General features: G+C 39.9%; 1 protein-coding gene and 1 long non-coding RNA gene across 2 annotated transcripts in view; one reads left to right on the top strand and one right to left on the bottom strand.

Annotated features, from left to right (window-relative positions):
• The window catches only part of LOC147306889 (uncharacterized), a 107,065-nt gene that overhangs the window by 62,482 nt on the left and 25,958 nt on the right, over positions 1-18,625 (bottom strand). Inside the window, exon 2 of the long non-coding RNA XR_015126371.1 lies at positions 5,699-5,811. This is a non-coding gene — a long non-coding RNA (uncharacterized LOC147306889). The remainder of the gene's footprint in view (positions 1-5,698; positions 5,812-18,625) is intronic.
• Positions 7,366-18,625, top strand: part of frmd6 (FERM domain containing 6) — a 31,606-nt gene continuing 20,346 nt past the window's right edge. Inside the window, exon 1 of the mRNA XM_086274138.1 lies at positions 7,366-7,543. The gene's annotated coding sequence lies outside the window, so the exon portion shown is untranslated. The remainder of the gene's footprint in view (positions 7,544-18,625) is intronic.

An 18,625-nucleotide genomic window follows, 5' to 3' on the forward strand; every position in this document is an offset into this window, starting at 1 on the left:
AATGATAGCGTGTAGGAATTCACAGTCAAACAACACCTGTGGTTTTGAACCTCCGCTGTGTTTGAACTCATGGGTTTTGCCTGCTTTAGTTTTGACTGGCAAGCAGAGTTCAGAGAAGTAAAAGTCCAATTTTAGATTCTAGACTTTGGACTGGTTGAGGTGGCCGAAACCCAAACATGCTTCGAGCAAGGGCAAATATTTGCTCTCACCCCTTCTCGTTTCTCTGCACAACTCAGTAATTACTTTATGTCGCCTTTGTCCTCTATTTTATCCTGTTTTGTCTTGTATCAGATGTGTTTTAGTTTACAGGAAACAGCATCTGACTCAGATTTAGACTCAGCACAGATAATAAATGCAGTGTCGCTCAAGGATATCGTACCCTTTGTATCTCATTATCTCCTGTCTTTGTGACCCTTCTGTCTCGGTTCAGGCACAAATGAGTTATGATACGAAGGGAACATGAAAGGATTTTGTGCTTCTCATAACAGAACAGACATAAGCAAAGATTTAAACGGGAACTTAATGTGTCATATCTGATCTGATGGTTGATGTTTGATGTGAACAGAAAAACATGCAGTTTGCTCTTTATTTCTTAATCTCTGATCTGACCATATCCACACTTGATTCAGACGACTTAACTCTATTCTTTAACCAGTGAAAGATGAAGGAAGCTCTTTTAAAAAACAAAAAAAGGGTGAAAAACAACATCCGATAAAGAGGCAAATTTTAAATTCAGGATTTGAGATGAAGTGCCATTAGTTGCCAACCATCCTTTTGAGAATGTTTTTGTTGCAGTGAAAGGGAAGTGAGCTGCAGATACAGAGTTCAACATATGCTCACTGCTGTTCACAGCCTTAACTTGCATATGCTGATATTTACTCTGTGAGATGATAGATTAACAGTCGGGTGCAGATAGCAAAGTTAACTGTGGAGATGAGAGATAACAAACAGACACATTCCATGCAGTGGAGGTGGGGACGGGATTTGTTGTTTAGTTGCTCCCAAGCCTCCGGCCTCTCGTGGCCTCTTCCGTGACCCTTGCGGCTGGGAAGTACCAGTGATTGCAATCAGTACTAATCCCAACAACAGATATTCTCATCCCTGCTGTGAAAATCCAGCGTAAAACTGGTTCGAGATGTTGGACAAGGTTAGCCCAGGTGATTTATGACTCAGGAACTACCAGTGACCTGTGGTGGGACAGACAATAACCCACTGATTGAGAGCTGCTGTTGAGCTTTCACCAAAAGGTAAACATCTTAATTCATGTTAATGGACTGCGGATGTGTTTCTCGGTTTAGGAAGTAACAATAAACCTAGGCTTTCAGGGTTGGGTAATGATGGCTATTCACCTGGGGGAAGAAGTGTTCTCAAGGTGTCCTGTGTGTGTGCAGACAACATCAGTCACAAGGCAACTGCTAGCTCAGGAGCTTTTCACTGACACATTTTAACCTTGACTTCCAGACAACACACTATATTAAAATACTGGAGTTATTAATAGCATAGACGGTGAACTCTCACACTTCAGCTGGGTGCTATTCATGATAAAATGTTCAGCACATATTTACAGTAAATGCTGGAAGCAGATTCTCACTGAAATCTAACTATTTATGGTAAAACTGATTATAAATTTGGCCCATTCTTCTCTCCAACCTTGCTCAAAGGCACAAATACCAGCTGTGACTGGCCAGAATCAAGTTAAAGTGAAGCCATGATCTTTGGTAAACCATCACTGCCAGAAAGAGAAAATCAATAATTCTTTATTACTGTTATAAAAAGCCATTAGCCATTTTCTTAATAGTCTCTTATGTAAGCATCTGTTGTGATCTGTTATTGGTCAGAAAGGCTATGCATGGTCAAAGCACAGATAGATTTTGCATCATCCAAAAGCATCCAATACTTTTAATGAATAATGCAAAACATGTCAACATCAGTAGTCTTTATGGTGGTAAGTGCTAAATGTGGTTCCAGTCAGTGTTTGATTGTGCTACAGAGGGATATTCACCATGTAAAGTGACACCTGCGGTGACTGAATTACAAGGACAAAGCAAATGGTTCAAAGGTCGCCAATTCCTGTCGCATTCCTGTCTGATATAAGACTCTAGCTGCCCTGAAAAAGACATTATCTGGACCAGAGCATATGTTGCTCTTATATCTTTCAGCACTGATGCCTTTACAGATGTGCAAGGTGCCAATTCCATAGATACTAATGCACCCATATACCACCAGAGATGCAGGTTTATGAACTGAGCACTGATAAGAAGATCATTGGAAGCGATTTCCATGCTTTCTAAAATGAAATTACATTCCTGTTTTAAACAGTTTTCCACTTTGACCCAGAAAGGACAGCAGCATTACTGGATCATGTTCACATATAACTTATTCTTTGCGCAACAGAACTTTAACCTGTATTTGTGGATGATACAGTGAACTGTAGTCAGAGACAATTAATTATAGGAGGGTTCCTGAGTTCACACAGTAATTTCCATGGCAGAATTATGCCTGTTTCTAATGCAGTGACGCCTGCATGCCACACAAGCATCCAATATTGACTTTCAGCCTTGTTTGCGCACAGAGATTTCTGTAGATTCAATCTTTTGATAATATAATGTACTTTAGATGAAGAGTATTTAAAGTATTTTTATGCTGAGGAACATTATTGAGTGCAGTTTTTTAAAATCTTGGTGAACCGCTGCTCTTTTTTTACTTCTGTGAAACTCTGCCTGTCTAAGATGTTCTTTTTATACCCAAGGCAAATGCTTGTTTTCATCCATGGAAAAATATTACAGACATTCCTCTATGGCAGTAAAGGCACCTCCAGAAATGATGCTCCTTAAATGAAATGTGGTGCCTGTAATACTCATAATAATAGTTCTGAACAGACAAGTAATGCAGCAGAGCTGATAAAGCGCCAGCTGGCTGTGTGAATGGGGACATGGCCAGGTATGACAGCTGGTGCTCAGATCTGGCCCGTACTGATCGCACTAGCGTGACCCCATGTTGCTACATTAGCCACGTGGATGCCATACCAAAACAAAACAACAACCCACTGTGACGACACACACAGACACATACTGTATACTGTGGCTCATGTTTCCACAGAGCATCCCTGCACATTCATATGATCCTCAGTGAGAAAAATACATTAAATTTTATAAAAGTAACAATAATAAACTGTTGCTGAAAATCATGCTCAGTTCAATTTAAAACTTCAGTTTATGAATTTAAAGCAAAAAGCGCAACAATTCTGCCCTCAGAGGTTTTTGTAACAATATATTGTCTGTTTTGTCCTGTTAAATTCTGCTGTCTAATACAAATATAGACAAGATGTCAGCTCCTGATATGGGCGGCGTCATGTTCGAGCATTTCAGAAAGAGAAATGAAAAAAAAAAAAAACAACAACAACAAAAAAACAGCTCACTGCTCATGGACAAGAGGCTAGTCAGAGAGCTGTGTGTTTTATTTTATTACCAGTTACCAATGCCATACATTTATCTACAGCCTTTTCTCCTTCCCAGACTTATTTTACATGTTACAAATTGGATCAATACAAACATTGTTTGTGTGTTATCACTGATAAAACTCTCTATAACATAAGGCTTCTTAGACTGGTGCTTTATTCATTCCTGTTCCACTAATGCCAACATTATGTTATAGTCGGCATGTGCATTGCATATAGTATTGCAGTTTGGGATTACAAGAGCACACTGAAAGAAAGCAGTGTTGTGTTACCATTGTGCATTCTTTTCACTGTACCATCTGGTGACCTCACTCTTCCACCCCCATCTACAGCTCTCTTTCTCTCACTTTGTTTCTTTGTTTATATGTTTTCCTCTGTCACTTTCTCTCCTGCTCTCTGAGCCGCAGCATTCAACGTCCAGTGAAAAGTGCATTGTGAGACGAGCCAGTGACTGTGAGCAATGTGAGAGTGACTTGAACCTTTTTTAGCGGGACATGCTTGTTGCTTTTGTTTCAACAATACAGCGGCGATTGTCTTGCTCGATGCTGGAGAATCACATTTTGAGAACAAACAGAGACAAGTCTTGGATGATTAGTGAGATTTACTATCAAAACCTGCACCACGAGACAGCATAATAAACTTTTTATTTCAGCTTGCAGTGCCACTACTGATGCCACAGGGTTCTCAGACAGTATCTGAAGACGACCTTGGCACAATAATTCAGATCAATGACCTCTATTTTCTATGTGGCTGCAGGAAACTCAGCATGTTTCTTCAGAATTGCTCTTGGACTAACTTTATACTGCACCAGGGCTTTGGGATTACCACCCATCTTTTCTTCCAGTTTTGCAGGATGAGGAAGTTCGTTCTTAAAACTTTCAGTAATCTGTTTCATTATTGCACTTCGGTAAAATTACAGCACACCAGAGCATCTCGAAGCCTTCCTCTCCCCATAACACTTAAGTTATCTTCCATGCAGATACCCCACCCTATTTCCCTGAGATTTCCCCGGGGAGTGAGAATATTGAGTCCATAGCATCGTGTAACTGACCAGCCATCTGCCTTACTGCCTGAGAATGCATTCAAAGGACACTACAAAAGAGCAGCAATACTTGAAACAGAGATGTTTGTACTCCTCTTCTTTCCTCTTCTGATGCTGCTTAATACATTTGGTATGCACCCTTGCATAACAGATGAGCAAATGACCACAATTAGAGAACATCTGCTGAGCTCTGAATGCATGCTCAGCTTCTTAGAGTCCAGGCTGTTGTATTTAACAGAACAAGTACAAGCATTCTTTTGAAGGCAGAGACGGGGAAAAGATAACAAAAAGCCGATAGAGTTCAGCTCAAACGTAAATATCTGCTCAGCGAGAAGGCAAAATAAGGTTTCTGTTAAATGTTGGTAATGGATGGTTGGCAACATCAAAGCACTACTCAAATAAATGACAGATTATGATTTCTGACGATAAATTCCCCAACCTGTTTCTCATAATAACTGCACTGACAATGGTAACTTACCAAACATGTGTGTGAAATCCCCTATTTGCTTGTTTTCATCTATTTACATTGATATCTCAGGCAACAGTGCCCTCCCACCTTTGATTCTACAGGCTGTTTGTCCCTGTCCTGTTTCACTATAGCATCATTTCTGAGTGCAAAGCTGCACCCAGAAGAATAGCTTTGCAGAGCGCAGACTTACAGTGCATGCTGCAGAACTACTTTAGGTCCCCAGGGCACATTTCACAAAATGTGCAGCAAACAAGTTGCAACTTGTAACTTGTGACATGTCATTGTTTACTCTCGGGGTAATTTTGACACTATTATCTTATAAAAAGAACCATGCTGCTCTCCACAAGTATAAGATGGAAGTTAAATAAAGTGATCCCAGGTGTATTGTTTTTTTCTACATGACTCTCTGGTCCAAAATATTTTAAGAAAGTAAAAGCAATAAGAGCAGAGGATGGTATAACATATTAATGTCCTTAAGAAATAAAATTCATGCAGTCCAGTAATGACTGCATGCTCAAGTCATTTAGTTTTAGCTATCTAGACGGTGAAACCAGTCTGTGCATGCTCATCCGTAAGCTCTTTTGGAAAGTATGGAACATTTATAAGCTGATGATCCAGAGCATTCTTGCAGGGGTTATTTTTGTGTCCCTTCTTGTGCACCAAATAAATTCCAAATCACCACTGCAGATTATCACTCCACAGGAGAATATTATAATGTCTTTCTTTTTACCTTGCTTTGAGTATACAGAGTGGCTATGTGCGTCATATTAAGCCAAAGGAAGAGCTGATGGCAAGGACTCTCCACTGAGACTAAAGTCTGGTGGGGGAGCTGTTCATCTTCCCCTGGGGAGATAGAAAAGCAGAAAGAGTTATGTCAATTAGCCAGATACTGCCTCAACAAAAAGCTCCCCCTCCTTTGCACCTCCAGTCTGGCCAGACCCAGCTAATCAAATCAAGACAGGGAGACAAAGGCTGGAAGCACTCTGCGGTTTAAGAAGGAGGCAGACGGGGTGGAAATAAGCTGTGGAATATGTCAGGTATGTCACATTTGGAGTGGCATTTGTTCCACTGGTTTTGCATTTAGTGGGAAAATGGGAGAGGGCTGTGCAAAGTACTTGCACAACAAGAATTAATGATGTTGCAGAGGTGTCACCACCAACTTCTGAACTTATCTTCAAACACGACAGTAACCTGATCAGCGTTTCATCCTGGATTTGGGATTTGTGGCTTTTCCTCCTTTTCTTTTTTGAAGATAATGGCCTGTGGGTCGCTTTGTTGTTCACAGGTCCCTTTCTGATGTCACTTCAAAGCTAAGCTCTGCGCAGTCTGGACTAGATGGGGGTTTTAGCCTGGCTTGACCAGGCACACTTCCAAGCCCCTTTTCATGTTTGACACTCGTCTTTTTTCTCCCCTGACAAGCAATTGCAGCAGAGTGGGAGCCCCCACACACTAATTACAGGTCAGCATGTCACCTAAAAGGGGCTCTCCCTAATTTTTTGTTGTCTTTTAAGCAACCACTGCCTGACATCACAAAGGTGGAGCTGGGTTCCCCAAGCACACCCTTTGGTGAGGATGCAGTACACAAGTAACTGGAATGAATAAACATGAATATGAAGCATATGTAGTTATTAAGTTATTACAATCATTCTTAGGGCTGGCTAACCTTTACTCTCATTATATGCATTTTGCCCAGGTTTAAAAATCAGTAAAATTAGCGTATATTATTCTTTATTTATTCTAAGCAATTTATGCTGTGCAATTTGTTTTCTTAACTGATAAAACTGACTTGCTATGTGCTAACATCCACATTTACAGTTCAAAATTAAGTGCGTTGAGCTCAAAGTCACCTTATGATAATTTTATGACCTATAATATCACATGATTGGACGTTTTATAAAATAGGTTTTTGTATCCTTCCTTTATCCGTGTGGAAAATACTGCCCGTTACTGCATGTTCAATAACAGTGCAAGAGGAGAAGAAGACCAAAACAGCTGGTGATCCTGAAATAAAACAAAGTGCCCTACATCTCAAACTTTTTGAGCTAGGCTTTTAATACATACGAACGACTATTTTATCGCGATCTCCCTGCTGCGACTTCCAAATTTAATGCGGCAGAGTTGAGTCTTACACTGGGAGGAATGGAATGAGAGGCGGCCGTGGAAGATACCAAATCAGACCTCTATTAGGGGGGATGCACTATAAGCTCCACGGCAATTCTCCATATTAACAGGCATAAACTGTCCCCGGGCACATTACTGAGTATACTTTTGGGATATTGACATATGTTGCCAATAGTCGTTTGGCTTTATTTTGTTGGGTCATGTAAACAGAAAACCCACATCTGCATCCCGGTTCCCTCTTCTCACTCGTCCCTTCACCGCACATGTATTCCTATGTGGAGCTCCAGCTCGGACAGTGTGGCTCCAGCCGAAGGCGGCCGAACGACTACTCTTCCTAAAAACTTACTGAAGTCTTTCTAAACTGTGGATTTCTTTTTCTTTTTTTCTTTTCGGAAAAAAAAACTCCTTTTGGATTAACCACTTCAAAGGGGAATAACTTGTTTTGTCATTAAAGGTGAGTTTTACATCGCCGGCCAAATGCTTTGAATACCTTTAGCCGTTTTTATGACTTAACGCGGGGGGATTACTAACGGTTAGGACTTTAGCTAGCGGGGCTGTGGCGTCTTTTCTCCGGGTCAAGATGTTCAAATTCGTTGCCGCAAAGTCTGGGCAGATTAGTTGCGTTGCTTCATCAACTGGGATGCTGCCAGGATATTTGACTGGGAATGTTGCCCTGAAATATGAGTATCGTGGACTTAGTCGCTGCTATTTACCTTTACTTACACGACGTGAAGACAGCTTGTTCAGGGTACATAACGAGTTATTTTATTTGCACGTCTTCACCCATCTTCTGTCATCATTACCAGAAACCTGGTCCCATCATTAAGAAGCGGATATCTCGTTTTGGGGGTTGTGTTTTTATCCAGTCCAGTTTAACAGTAAAATGACTAACATCCAGGATTTATTATTGTTGTGTAAATACCGCACACGTGTGGCTGTGGGGACGTAAATGGCAAAAAGTATGCGTGTCCTATTGCAGTCCTATCCCGGTTCTTTGTTGCTTCAAATCCCCCTTTTGTTTTCTTTTAAGCAAATTGCAAAGTTGTTGTCTTAGCGCACAGGAATGCCAGCAATTTCCCCCTCTGTTTAATATTAGACCAAAGGGCAATCAAGACACAAAGGAGAATGGGAATCTATGGATTCTGTTTATGGAAAGGTGTTGCTTATTTAAAGCTAAAAATGTTGCATGGGTCCTTGGTTTATTGTCCATTTTCTGATTTAAATGACCTCATTTCAGAAGAAGCCAAAGCAGAAACGACGCTTTCTCAGCTGGACTGATGTTAACTAATTTGTCATTCGTTTTCTTTGCCAAGCTCTAATAGGGACATTAATGCAATGTAATAAACATTCTTGCACAATGCATAAACATTGCACAGTGATGATTACTGCACTTGTCACGCTGGCTGCCTCTGAAGACACCAGCATAGTCAGGCAAGGGGGATCCCCCTGATAACGTTAGGAAATCTCTCCACTACATATGGCAGCTTATTCAGATACTTTGCTTGGACCATTCCCCAAATACAACCTGCTATCCAGGTCTCTGGTCCAGCTGTAAGGGAGAACGGAAGAAAAACAAGCCATGTTTTTTGATATGGTGACACTATCTTGGCTCAGTGGTGTATAGTGTATATAGAGCAAAGTGAATGGGAGAGGGGGATAGTGCAGGTGCTGTCTGCACGGGAAGAGCAGTGCTGGTGTTAGAAACAAAAAGGAAATGACTGAACAAAGGTGGTTGGTTGGTGTGTGTGGGTGACTCATTCATGCAAGTCTGTAGGAATGTGTGACGGGATGGTCAATAATTTCACAAGGCAATCCCCCCTCTCTAACTGCACTAAAACTTTGTGAGTGTAATGTTTTCTGTTATGTTTTTTGAGCTTCTTCTAAAACTTTTACCCTTAGCTTTACCTTTCTGTTAAAAAACCATAAACAGCACTTGACATTACTTCACTGAATGTTTTACTGATTGTTTTTCTGAAGCTTTCAATGATCTCTGCAGTTTTACACTAAGCATCAGAAGCTCAACTGAATCCTTAGCCTTGGGGCTGGCTTTCTTTGATACTAAATCTCTGCAGTGAGTACAAAATGCCTACATATAGTAACAAAGCTGAAGAGGAAAACTCCTGTGGTGTTCTTTGTAGGTAACTGAAGATAACCCGTTACCTGTATTTTACATAACTCTCAACTTGCAATGCAAATTCTCCTAAAGAAGCATGACATAATGCAATGTGGGGATTATCATACCATTTAGGAAGCGTGTTTTAAAAAGGCTCTTCTCTTTATCTGCCCTTGGTTTTGTTGCTAGAAGATAAGGTGAAACTGTGTTTGAGTTTCAGGACCATGTGATACACATACACAAGAAAGGGTGAAATTACTGTTATTGCCATGAAGTATGAGAAACTTTATCTCTTGCCATCTTGCATGTATTATCTGCACAGTGTCTACAGTGTGAGGGTGTATACACCCTCAAATCTATTTTTCTGTTAGTTATACAGGTGCCCTCGGCTCTCTGCTGCCATCACTATCTAGCCCAGATAGCTGCTCCAGGTAGCTTGTATCTCAGGAAAGGCCAGTTTTAAACTAACCTAATTACCAGAGAAGCTGTTTATGTATCTTTGTAATTCTCACAATTGACTGGTTTTATTGCCTCAAGAGTCATGAACACACTTTGGCTCTGACAGGACAAAAACAGCAAAAATGTTAAGCAAAAACATCAGGGTGGTATACTTTTACCTCAGCTGAAAGGCCTAAGTGTGCTAAGGAGATAGAAGGGGAAAAAATGGGTCAGCTCTTCCTGCATTTGTCTTCCCATGTCCTTCTTCCTTGGATTGTGTTTTTCCTCTGCTAGCTGGGCTCTTTAGTGAAGCTCATGTCTTTTTGAGGAAGTGGACCTGAGAGATTTAACCTGCCGGCATCCCCTGAGGATATTATCGGCTTATTTCTCAATGCAGCTCTTGGTGTTTCCTGAAGGCTGGTTTGTTGGTTTTTGGTAGGACTGATTGTGAGATGAGTTATAGAGACATGGGACCACTGGTGGGTCAGTAACACCGGATAGTGAGAAACTAAAGAAAACCGTTAGGAAAAAGTGTATTTATTTCTCAGCATGCTATGATGTAATTCCAGCTGTAAGTGTTGTATGGGTTTGATGATGGCTGAACACACTGGCCCAATTATCTCTACTTTGTCTTTCCGTTGAGGTCATTTTCATGCTCCAGAGCCCTTCGTAGCTGGCATGCAACCAGGTAATCAGGTTAGAGCTCTTGTTTTCCTTTCTTTTTAAAAAAATAAAAATAAAAAATGGTGTCCAGGAGGTCCGTGCAGTTCAAGCATTTTTCCAGAGAAAAAAACAAAACAAAAAAAAGTGTGTTGTGGTTCTCCCCTAGTGTGACAGTGTAAGGAACTGGAAGACAATCCTTGTAGTTGCACACAGGAAACAGATTAGATCACCTGTGCAAACATTTTCATGCAGTTATAATGGAGCACTTTGCTTGAAACAAAACAACCGGTTCTGGTTGGGGTTTTGTTATAATTGCAGCTCATTTTTTAACCCTCTCCTTTAAGGCTATTTGTGCTATTTCAAGCATATGTAATGGTCGGGTTGACGTCTCTGTGGTGAATTGCACTGCGATTGCTAGGTTTGTGAGGTTACTCATGCAGAGTCCAAGATTAAATGCTGGGCGGGGAGGGAAGGGAGCGACTGCTGACTCTGTCTTAACATGTCTGGCAATGCCGGCAGTGTAAGATATGTGTGTGAGCTCTCAGTCCTTCCTCTGAGCCACATGGATGCCAGATGCTATGACTGTTAAAGCAGTTTTTCCATAAAAGTAGCCGAGCTTAAGGTGTTCACTGAGAACTCCCTGAATCTTTTCTCTTGGAGCTTTCTGTTACTACTTTTTGTTGTAGAGAAAGAAAGAAAAGTGGCATATTCAAACGGTGAGGGATGTGATCATTCTGAATCAATTTACAGATTACAAAAATATATTTAGTTTAAGCTAGGGGAAAAAGGCAAAACACAAGGAAACCTGGACATTCTTTTAACTTTAAGCATATTAATTTCCTTTATAAGATGAAAGAGAAGGTTTTGTATTGTGTGCTTTCACATGTTGCCACTTTGCAAACCTAGCCAACTCTAATCCAGTATATTTAAATTCAAAGGACCTGAAAATATATCGCATACTGGTATTGATGCAGAAAGATTTAACCTTGGCAACAACAATAGAATGATGACACAGGACTTATGAATTATAAATCCAGAGTCAGCAACGAGAGGTGATGGGTATCTTTGTGATTATTAAATTTTGTAAGCTAAAAATATAAATTAAATAGTTAATGTTATTAAATATTAACTGTTAACTGTTTTATTATATGAAATATGTTGTTTTTACTGCTGGTTTGTAGGATGCAATGTGCTACAACTTCCAAAGGTGGCAGTTATGCAACTTTTAACAGAGCTGAAGTAAAAGAAGATACTACATACCAGGTGTTGGACCAGTAAAGTGTGTGTGCGTGTGACACTTTGAAATGAGATGCCATTGAATAAACAGGAGAAACATGCAGAGCCAAAGGCAACAAACAGCCTATTGTGGAACTGCTTGGAAAAAATAAAACAGAAATGTGCTAACCCGTGCCAGGTTAAGCAATTACATCCTAAGTCTGACATAAATATGCACAGGCATTTGAGAGCAGTTTGAGAAGGGGTGCGTACTCCAGCCTAAATTTTAGATGCAAAATGATTTTAAAATTAAAATCCTAAAAATATATGTATATATCACCATTGAAAATTCACCACCCCAGTGAATTCAAGTAATGGCTCCTATATACTGAAACTGCATTTTACTGGTTGAGTGGTAGTTTACCCTGAGGGCACCTATTCCTTGACTTTTCTCTGTGAATTATGTAACAGCAATACAGTGCTGTCCTGTATTCAGGTCTGACATTCAGCAATTACTGAACATGAGAATAGTCGAAGAGGACACCTAAAAATTTAGAGGTCACGTGATCATATCTTTTTTTTATTTTTTATGATCCATCTACTGGCATGGAGGGACAAAATATTTTCTAGAGCTGGGGCTGGATTTGTCTGCATTGTGAATACTTGCCTCGATTTTCATCAGACATTTCATCAACCTTTAATAAATCACCAAAATTAGGTTTTGGTTCTCAGAGCTAGTTTTGCTCAGAGCCAAAAGGTTGTTTATACTCTGCAAGCTGGGTGGTAGGAGACAAGGAATTCTGACAGTCTACGCACAATATCTGCTAGATGTTTTTGTGGGCAAGGGCTCAAGAGAAAATAGTGCACTGCAGCATTTCAGCCAGTGCATTGTAGGTCTGACTGGCTCACTAGCCCTAGCATCGGAAAACTGTCTGTGTGTGTCTCTCATAGACAGGTGGGTGTAGCCACCGTCATGTTTCCCCATTGGTTTGTTAAGTCCTGCTCCCATTGGTTTGTTAAGTCCTGTTGTTACCCTACCAGGTGGGCAGGCAAGATGGACACCCAAATTTGTGAATGCAAAAACTCGAGGATGAAGCGACGTAGGAGTTTCAAAACGATACCATAGGTGTATCTACTAAAATTCAAGTTCACATCTCAGGTCAAGCTTTCTGAAAATCTCGTGAATGCAATAACTCAAGAAGGAAGTCATCTCATCTGAAATTGATAGCATAGATTTATCTACAAAAATTCTCAGAAGAGCGTGAATCTCAGTGATGTTGACCTTAAGGTTAGAGGTCAGAGATAATTTTTTCTGAAAGTTTTATGAATGCGATAACTTGAGAACAAGTTGACATAGGATTTTGAAATTCATACCATGGACAGTGAGTGGTACCACTGGCCACCACCAGCGTTTTTTTTATTTTTATTTTATTTTATTCTTCTTCTCATTTAGTCCATCAGCAAGTTAAACAGAAGAGATGGGAAGTCTTAGTCGGCAGGTTAATGCCATCCTGTGACTAATATGATTTAGAGTTACTTGTCAGCTCAGCAACATTTCCTATTAGCTGCATAAACTGATCTTTTGGCAGGGAACTGTGAGGGGAAAAAGGATCAGCTCCTACTCGAATTAAGTCATTGGAGCCATTTATAAAAATTGTGCCCTTTAAATATTTCAGCCAGGGCACCATCTGAAGCCCATGAAACATGTCTGTATAATATAAGGATTTGTCTTGTGTTTTTGTTCCTCACACATACCCCATTGTGGAGAATTTTTTGCTCTGACTAAAGTTCAATCCCAAGAAAAGAAATGTCGAGGATAGCATATTATGACCTTATGGTGCTTCAGTTTCTTAAAATTGAGGATTTTAGTTAATATTTGTGAAGTTCTTCTGAGTTATTGCAGTTTAAACGTTTTATGGTTCTTTTACAAATAAATAAATTACCTGTCAAAGGTGTCATTCGTAGATGTTTTGTTTTGTTTCACAACAGTCTGAAACCCAGGGATGCTTAGTTCACTGTCATATTGGACAAAGAATAGCACCTCATTTGTATTTGTTATATTTTCTGGGAATCTCTCTTAAAAGTAGCACCAAAAAGTTTTCACAGTAACTAGAAAGTAGGGCTGCACGATTAATCGTTAGAAAATCTCGATCTCGATTCATACTTATGTGCGATCTCATTTCCAAATGACAACGATAAAAAAAAAAATTTAAAAAAAGACGACAACGATTGTACCGCATTTTGATCCGGGACGTAACCTGCATGAAAACAAGCGCTCACTCTTCCTGCTCAACAAATGACAAGGGCGGAGCCTTATACCACGTGATACAGAAGCTGTGCCGTGTGATGCTAAAATTGGCAGGGAAAAAACAACGGAGAACACGTCAGGGATGACGAGAAAGTGACTGGAGAAAATCCGTCCCGGTCAACCACCCAAGCATCAATAACGGGAACCTTATACAGCGCTTCCCTATACACGTCGAACTCCCGCAGGCACAAAGAAATTACGGAGGCTATTACTTATCACCTGACCAAAGATATGGCTCCCATCAACACTGTGCAAAACGAGGGATTTAGGAAAATGATCAACACCCTAGACAAACGCTACACAGTGCCGTCCCGCAACTATTTTTCTAGTGTTGCACTGCAGTGTTGAGCAACGGTGGAGACGGAATTTCAAGCAGTACAACATTTTGCGGCAACCACAAAACGTGAGACATTTGTTGTTTTTATGTTTATTTATTGTTTTTATGTTCAGTCTCAACTGTTACGAAGTTGATGTGCAGTTAATAAGTGCAATAAATATTTATACTGGAAAAGAAAATCGTGAGAGAATCGTGATCTCAATTCTAAGCCAAAAAATCGTGATTCTCATTTTATGCAAAATCGTGCAGCCCTACTAGAAAGTATGAAAATCTTAGTTCACTTGGCTTGACAGTTTTTTTTTTGGTTAGCTCCACATGAGGGATTACAGTGCACGTGTGCCACTCCAGGTTTTCAGATGCTGTCAGAGGATTGTGGCGGTGCTGCTCGTTGTGTGCATCGGGAATCAAAGGCCACCATTGTTGGAATGAGAAGCAGATGTTCGTGAGGAATTCTCCTGACTACAGCAGTTTTTTTTCTTTTTTTCATGCCAAAGCTCTGAGCGCTGCCTTGTTCCAGCTCCCTCCCGCCTGCTCTCTTGTTCTTTGTTGTGTATATATATCCACTCTTCTTCGCTCCGTTTTCTTTAACTTTGACATATGCTGTACCTGAAGTTACACTTAAATCAGCACAGCACAGCCGCCTTCAGTGAGTGTGTTCTTCCTTTTCCAAGTAGAGGAAGTTTTCTTCTTCTTGTGTTCCTGGAGCTTTGTAAGACTTGGAAGTGTCCACTCCTCTAATGTCAATGGAGGGAAAGAATGAGAAAGTAAGAGCTGCATTCTTGACAGAAGGACTTGCTCTGTATCTCAGTGTGGGATTCGGTGTCATGCCTGGTCCTGCCACGTTGACAGGATCCCTGTTTTAGACTTAAAGGCAGGAGGAAGCGCAGTTGGCCGCTTTGTGTGCGGGTGTTGGCTTAGTTGGACTTGCAATCACACTTTGCAATCCAGTAGAAGGGGATTGAAAGCAGCATCCGATTCATTATCCAGCACTCTCTTTCCAGTAGGCCCCCACACACACACACACACACACACACACACACACACACACACACATCCATTAATCTGACGCCATCTGAATGGTTTATGTCTAATGCAGCACCCTGATCACATTTCCATAAAACTTAGCATGGCGCTCTTACAAGACGTGATGTATCCCCTTGAACACACCACAGAGCTTAATCTACCTCAGCTTAGATTCAGTAAGTACTGTGCACGTATGGAGAAAAAAAAAATAGCTGTCTTCATGACTGTTTAGGGGTGGGGGAAAAAAAATCGATACTGTGTAGTATCGTGATATTTTGTTTGCTAATAATGTATCGATACAGGGACAGCAGAAATCGATATTTTGTTACAAAAATGGTTTTTGTGCTCAGAGCATGTTGATCCTTTTTCTGAGCAAGAATCCTGACATTCCTTCACTGTCCAAATGTGTTTAACTTGTTTTTGGCAGCTGGCAGCAATAAATATGACAGTTTACTTATTTTAATTTAAGACATGTTTTATTTTAATTAAGTTTAAAACTTTTTTATTTAATGCAAAATTATGTTTTGTTTTGATTTACTTTCAAATTCTTCAGTTGCTGAATGGGCTGCATAGTTTTTATAAATTGCATAGTTCAGAATAGCTATAATTGTACCAGATGGTTGCATTCATTAAGTTGGACTAGACTGTGATACAAACCGTTCAGTTTGTCAACAATAAAGCTGACTGAAATGAGAGACTGAGTGTGAGACTTTGATATTAGATAAAATGAATATTGATAAAGTTTACCTTTATGTACAGAATCTGAATATCGCAAAATATTTTTAAAAATTGCAATAATATTGTATCGTGCGTTAAGTATTGTGATAATATCGTATCGTGGGATGTATGGTGATTCCCACCTCTATGACTGTTGTGTGGTTATATATGATTAAAGCCTTGAGGAACAATTTAGCAAATTGATAAATCCAGTAAATTTATGTATTGCATATATGAAAAGGACCAGTGCGTTGTCATGGTGGACAAGTCTGCAGTTATGTGTCACATGTACACCAGACATGACACAATAGCCCCAATCCCATCAGTAATGGCAAAATGCAGTCATGTCTGCATTACCGCCGTCTTTGATATTAGAGGCATTTGCTTTCACCATTCAAAAATGTAAAAGTGTAATGAATGGGTAGTATGAAAGATGTGACATTTGTTTTTTTCCTACCCCTGCTTTCCATCATCACTCACTGCACAACATGTCATATGGAGCCACCCTGAGGAGCTGCTTGATTTTTGCACCTTAACCAAAACATTTAAATACAAGACAGAGCTATGCTGAGTGCAGCTGCCATATGGATACTGCAAGACCTGTGGTTGGTCAACCAGTGAAGCTTGTTCTGTTACTAACCTTTCAATATCACTGATAATTAATATGTAATTCCTCTGCAAACCTTCTGGTCTCAGCAGCTGTTTATTTTCTGTGTCACAAACTGAATGATTATGTGCCATTTGACTTATTACTTTAAACTTCCCACTAGGGGTGGGCGATATAAACGATATACAATATAAACGATATAAATTTTTCCTGCAGTATATAAAAATCGGTGTATCTCCAAAATAAAACTATGAAGACACTCAAAATAAATTTCCTGTTGTTGTAAACTTTTTTTTGCAACTTTTTTGTATTTAAAGTTTTGAGGGATAAACCTCTTAAATTTCTCCAAGTAGAAATACATGTAAAAAACAAAAACGATTTTCAATTTTTTTGTAGTTTATTGCACTTTTTTGCAATTAATGTAGTTACTATGGACTTAATGCATACATATTATTAAAATATGGGCTATAACAGTTGCATAGCAAATTGAACTGCTCCCACAAACAGCACTACAACATGTAAAAAAATGGAATCAAACTCAAAATAAGGTCAGTACTTCCATGCTTTAAACGCTGCACGCTCATACTCTTCTCCTGCACTCGATATATTATCCATTGTTGATCTGCACACAGCTGTTGTCACAAATATCGCACTCGCTTACGTCATTGTCATGAGACATTCTCGCTAAAAAAAAAAAAAAAAAAAAAAAAAAAAAAAAAAAAAAATCACGGTTTTAGTAACGCAGTGTTCCTACGGGAAAGTAACGGTAATCTAATTACCGTTTTTGCAATAGTAATCCCTTTACTCGTTACTTGAAAAAAGTAATCTGGTGCCTTATAGTGTGGAAAAGAATATATCGCGATATATATCGTTACTGCATGTGCTTCAAATTATACCGTGATATGGATTTTAGGCCATATCGCCCTGCCCTACTTCCCACATAACTTATATTTGCCGCTTACTGTATAAAGCCTTTGAGACATACAGCACAAGTGTGTTTTCATTGGCGTTTGTCTGTCTCCAGCAACATAAGGTGAAAATCAACCAGTCTTATCTCATGAAACTAAGTGGAGAGGTGAGGCACGGAGAGAGGAAGGAGTCATTCAGATTTTATGTGGATCTCAATTACTTTCTTTATTATGAAATGGAACATTGGTGTGAATGAGGGACTATGCTTTTCAAATGTTTTTGTAGTTAAGCATGCTTCTAGTATTACAGTACTGCTATGATTGGGAGAATTCTGAAGCTAACCTGTAATGTAAATTAAAACCTCCTGTATTTTTTATGTATGTACACATGCCTTGGCTTTATTTTCCATGCACTGCCATTCTGGCTAAGCACGGTATTGTCTGTAAACATTGTGTCTGTCCTGGGTCACTTGCATGACTCGTGCTCCAACGAGGAAACAATGATAGAGAGTAGTAATCCAGTTAGATTGGTCTAATGTCTAATTAACCCTGCTGCCTTCCCACTGCTCAGCTGCCCTGTAGTAACACCTGACATATGGTCATTGCAAGAGTCCAGGAACATATCCAGTGTGAGTGTGTGTCCTTATGAATGTTCTTACTGTAAATTTTGTCTCTAATTCTGTCTGCCCGTACACACACGTGTGTGCAGTGCAGTTGCAGGTTTAGTCAAGGTCAGCAGCAACGCAGGGACCTGCCCCAGTCATGGCTCATCAGCTGACTTTGCTGAGTGGCTGGTTGCCTGCTACACTGCACACCCAATGACCAGCTTTAATGAGAACTGATGCTATATGTCAACAGTATGTGTATTTATGGGCGATTTACCCACAATGCCCCTTGTCTATGCAGGAACAAAGCAGTGTTATATGTCGACAGCAGGCGTACAAATGGTCGGTGACTTTGCTGCAGAAGTGCAGTCCTACAGTTAAGGATGTTGTTTATTGGTATGAGTTCAATAATTTCAGGGTTGTTTTCAGTAGTGCTTGCTTTGTTAAAGCTGGAATTTACAGATTTAAGACTGATTTTTTTTCCCCACTTAGTTTTTATAAGTGGTACTAAAATGCTGTATGGGGAGCTCATACTGCAGTGTTTATGGCATGCAGGTAGGGCTGCCACGATTTGTCGACTAGTCACGATTACGTCGACTATC

The sequence above is a fragment of the Aulonocara sp. 'chitande type north' Nkhata Bay genome, linkage group LG19 (assembly GCF_057382095.1).
Source record: "Aulonocara sp. 'chitande type north' Nkhata Bay isolate Kocher_YH1m ecotype deep benthic linkage group LG19, A_spYH_male_GT1.1, whole genome shotgun sequence".
In the NCBI taxonomy this organism is placed as follows: Eukaryota; Metazoa; Chordata; class Actinopteri; order Cichliformes; family Cichlidae; genus Aulonocara; species Aulonocara sp. 'chitande type north' Nkhata Bay.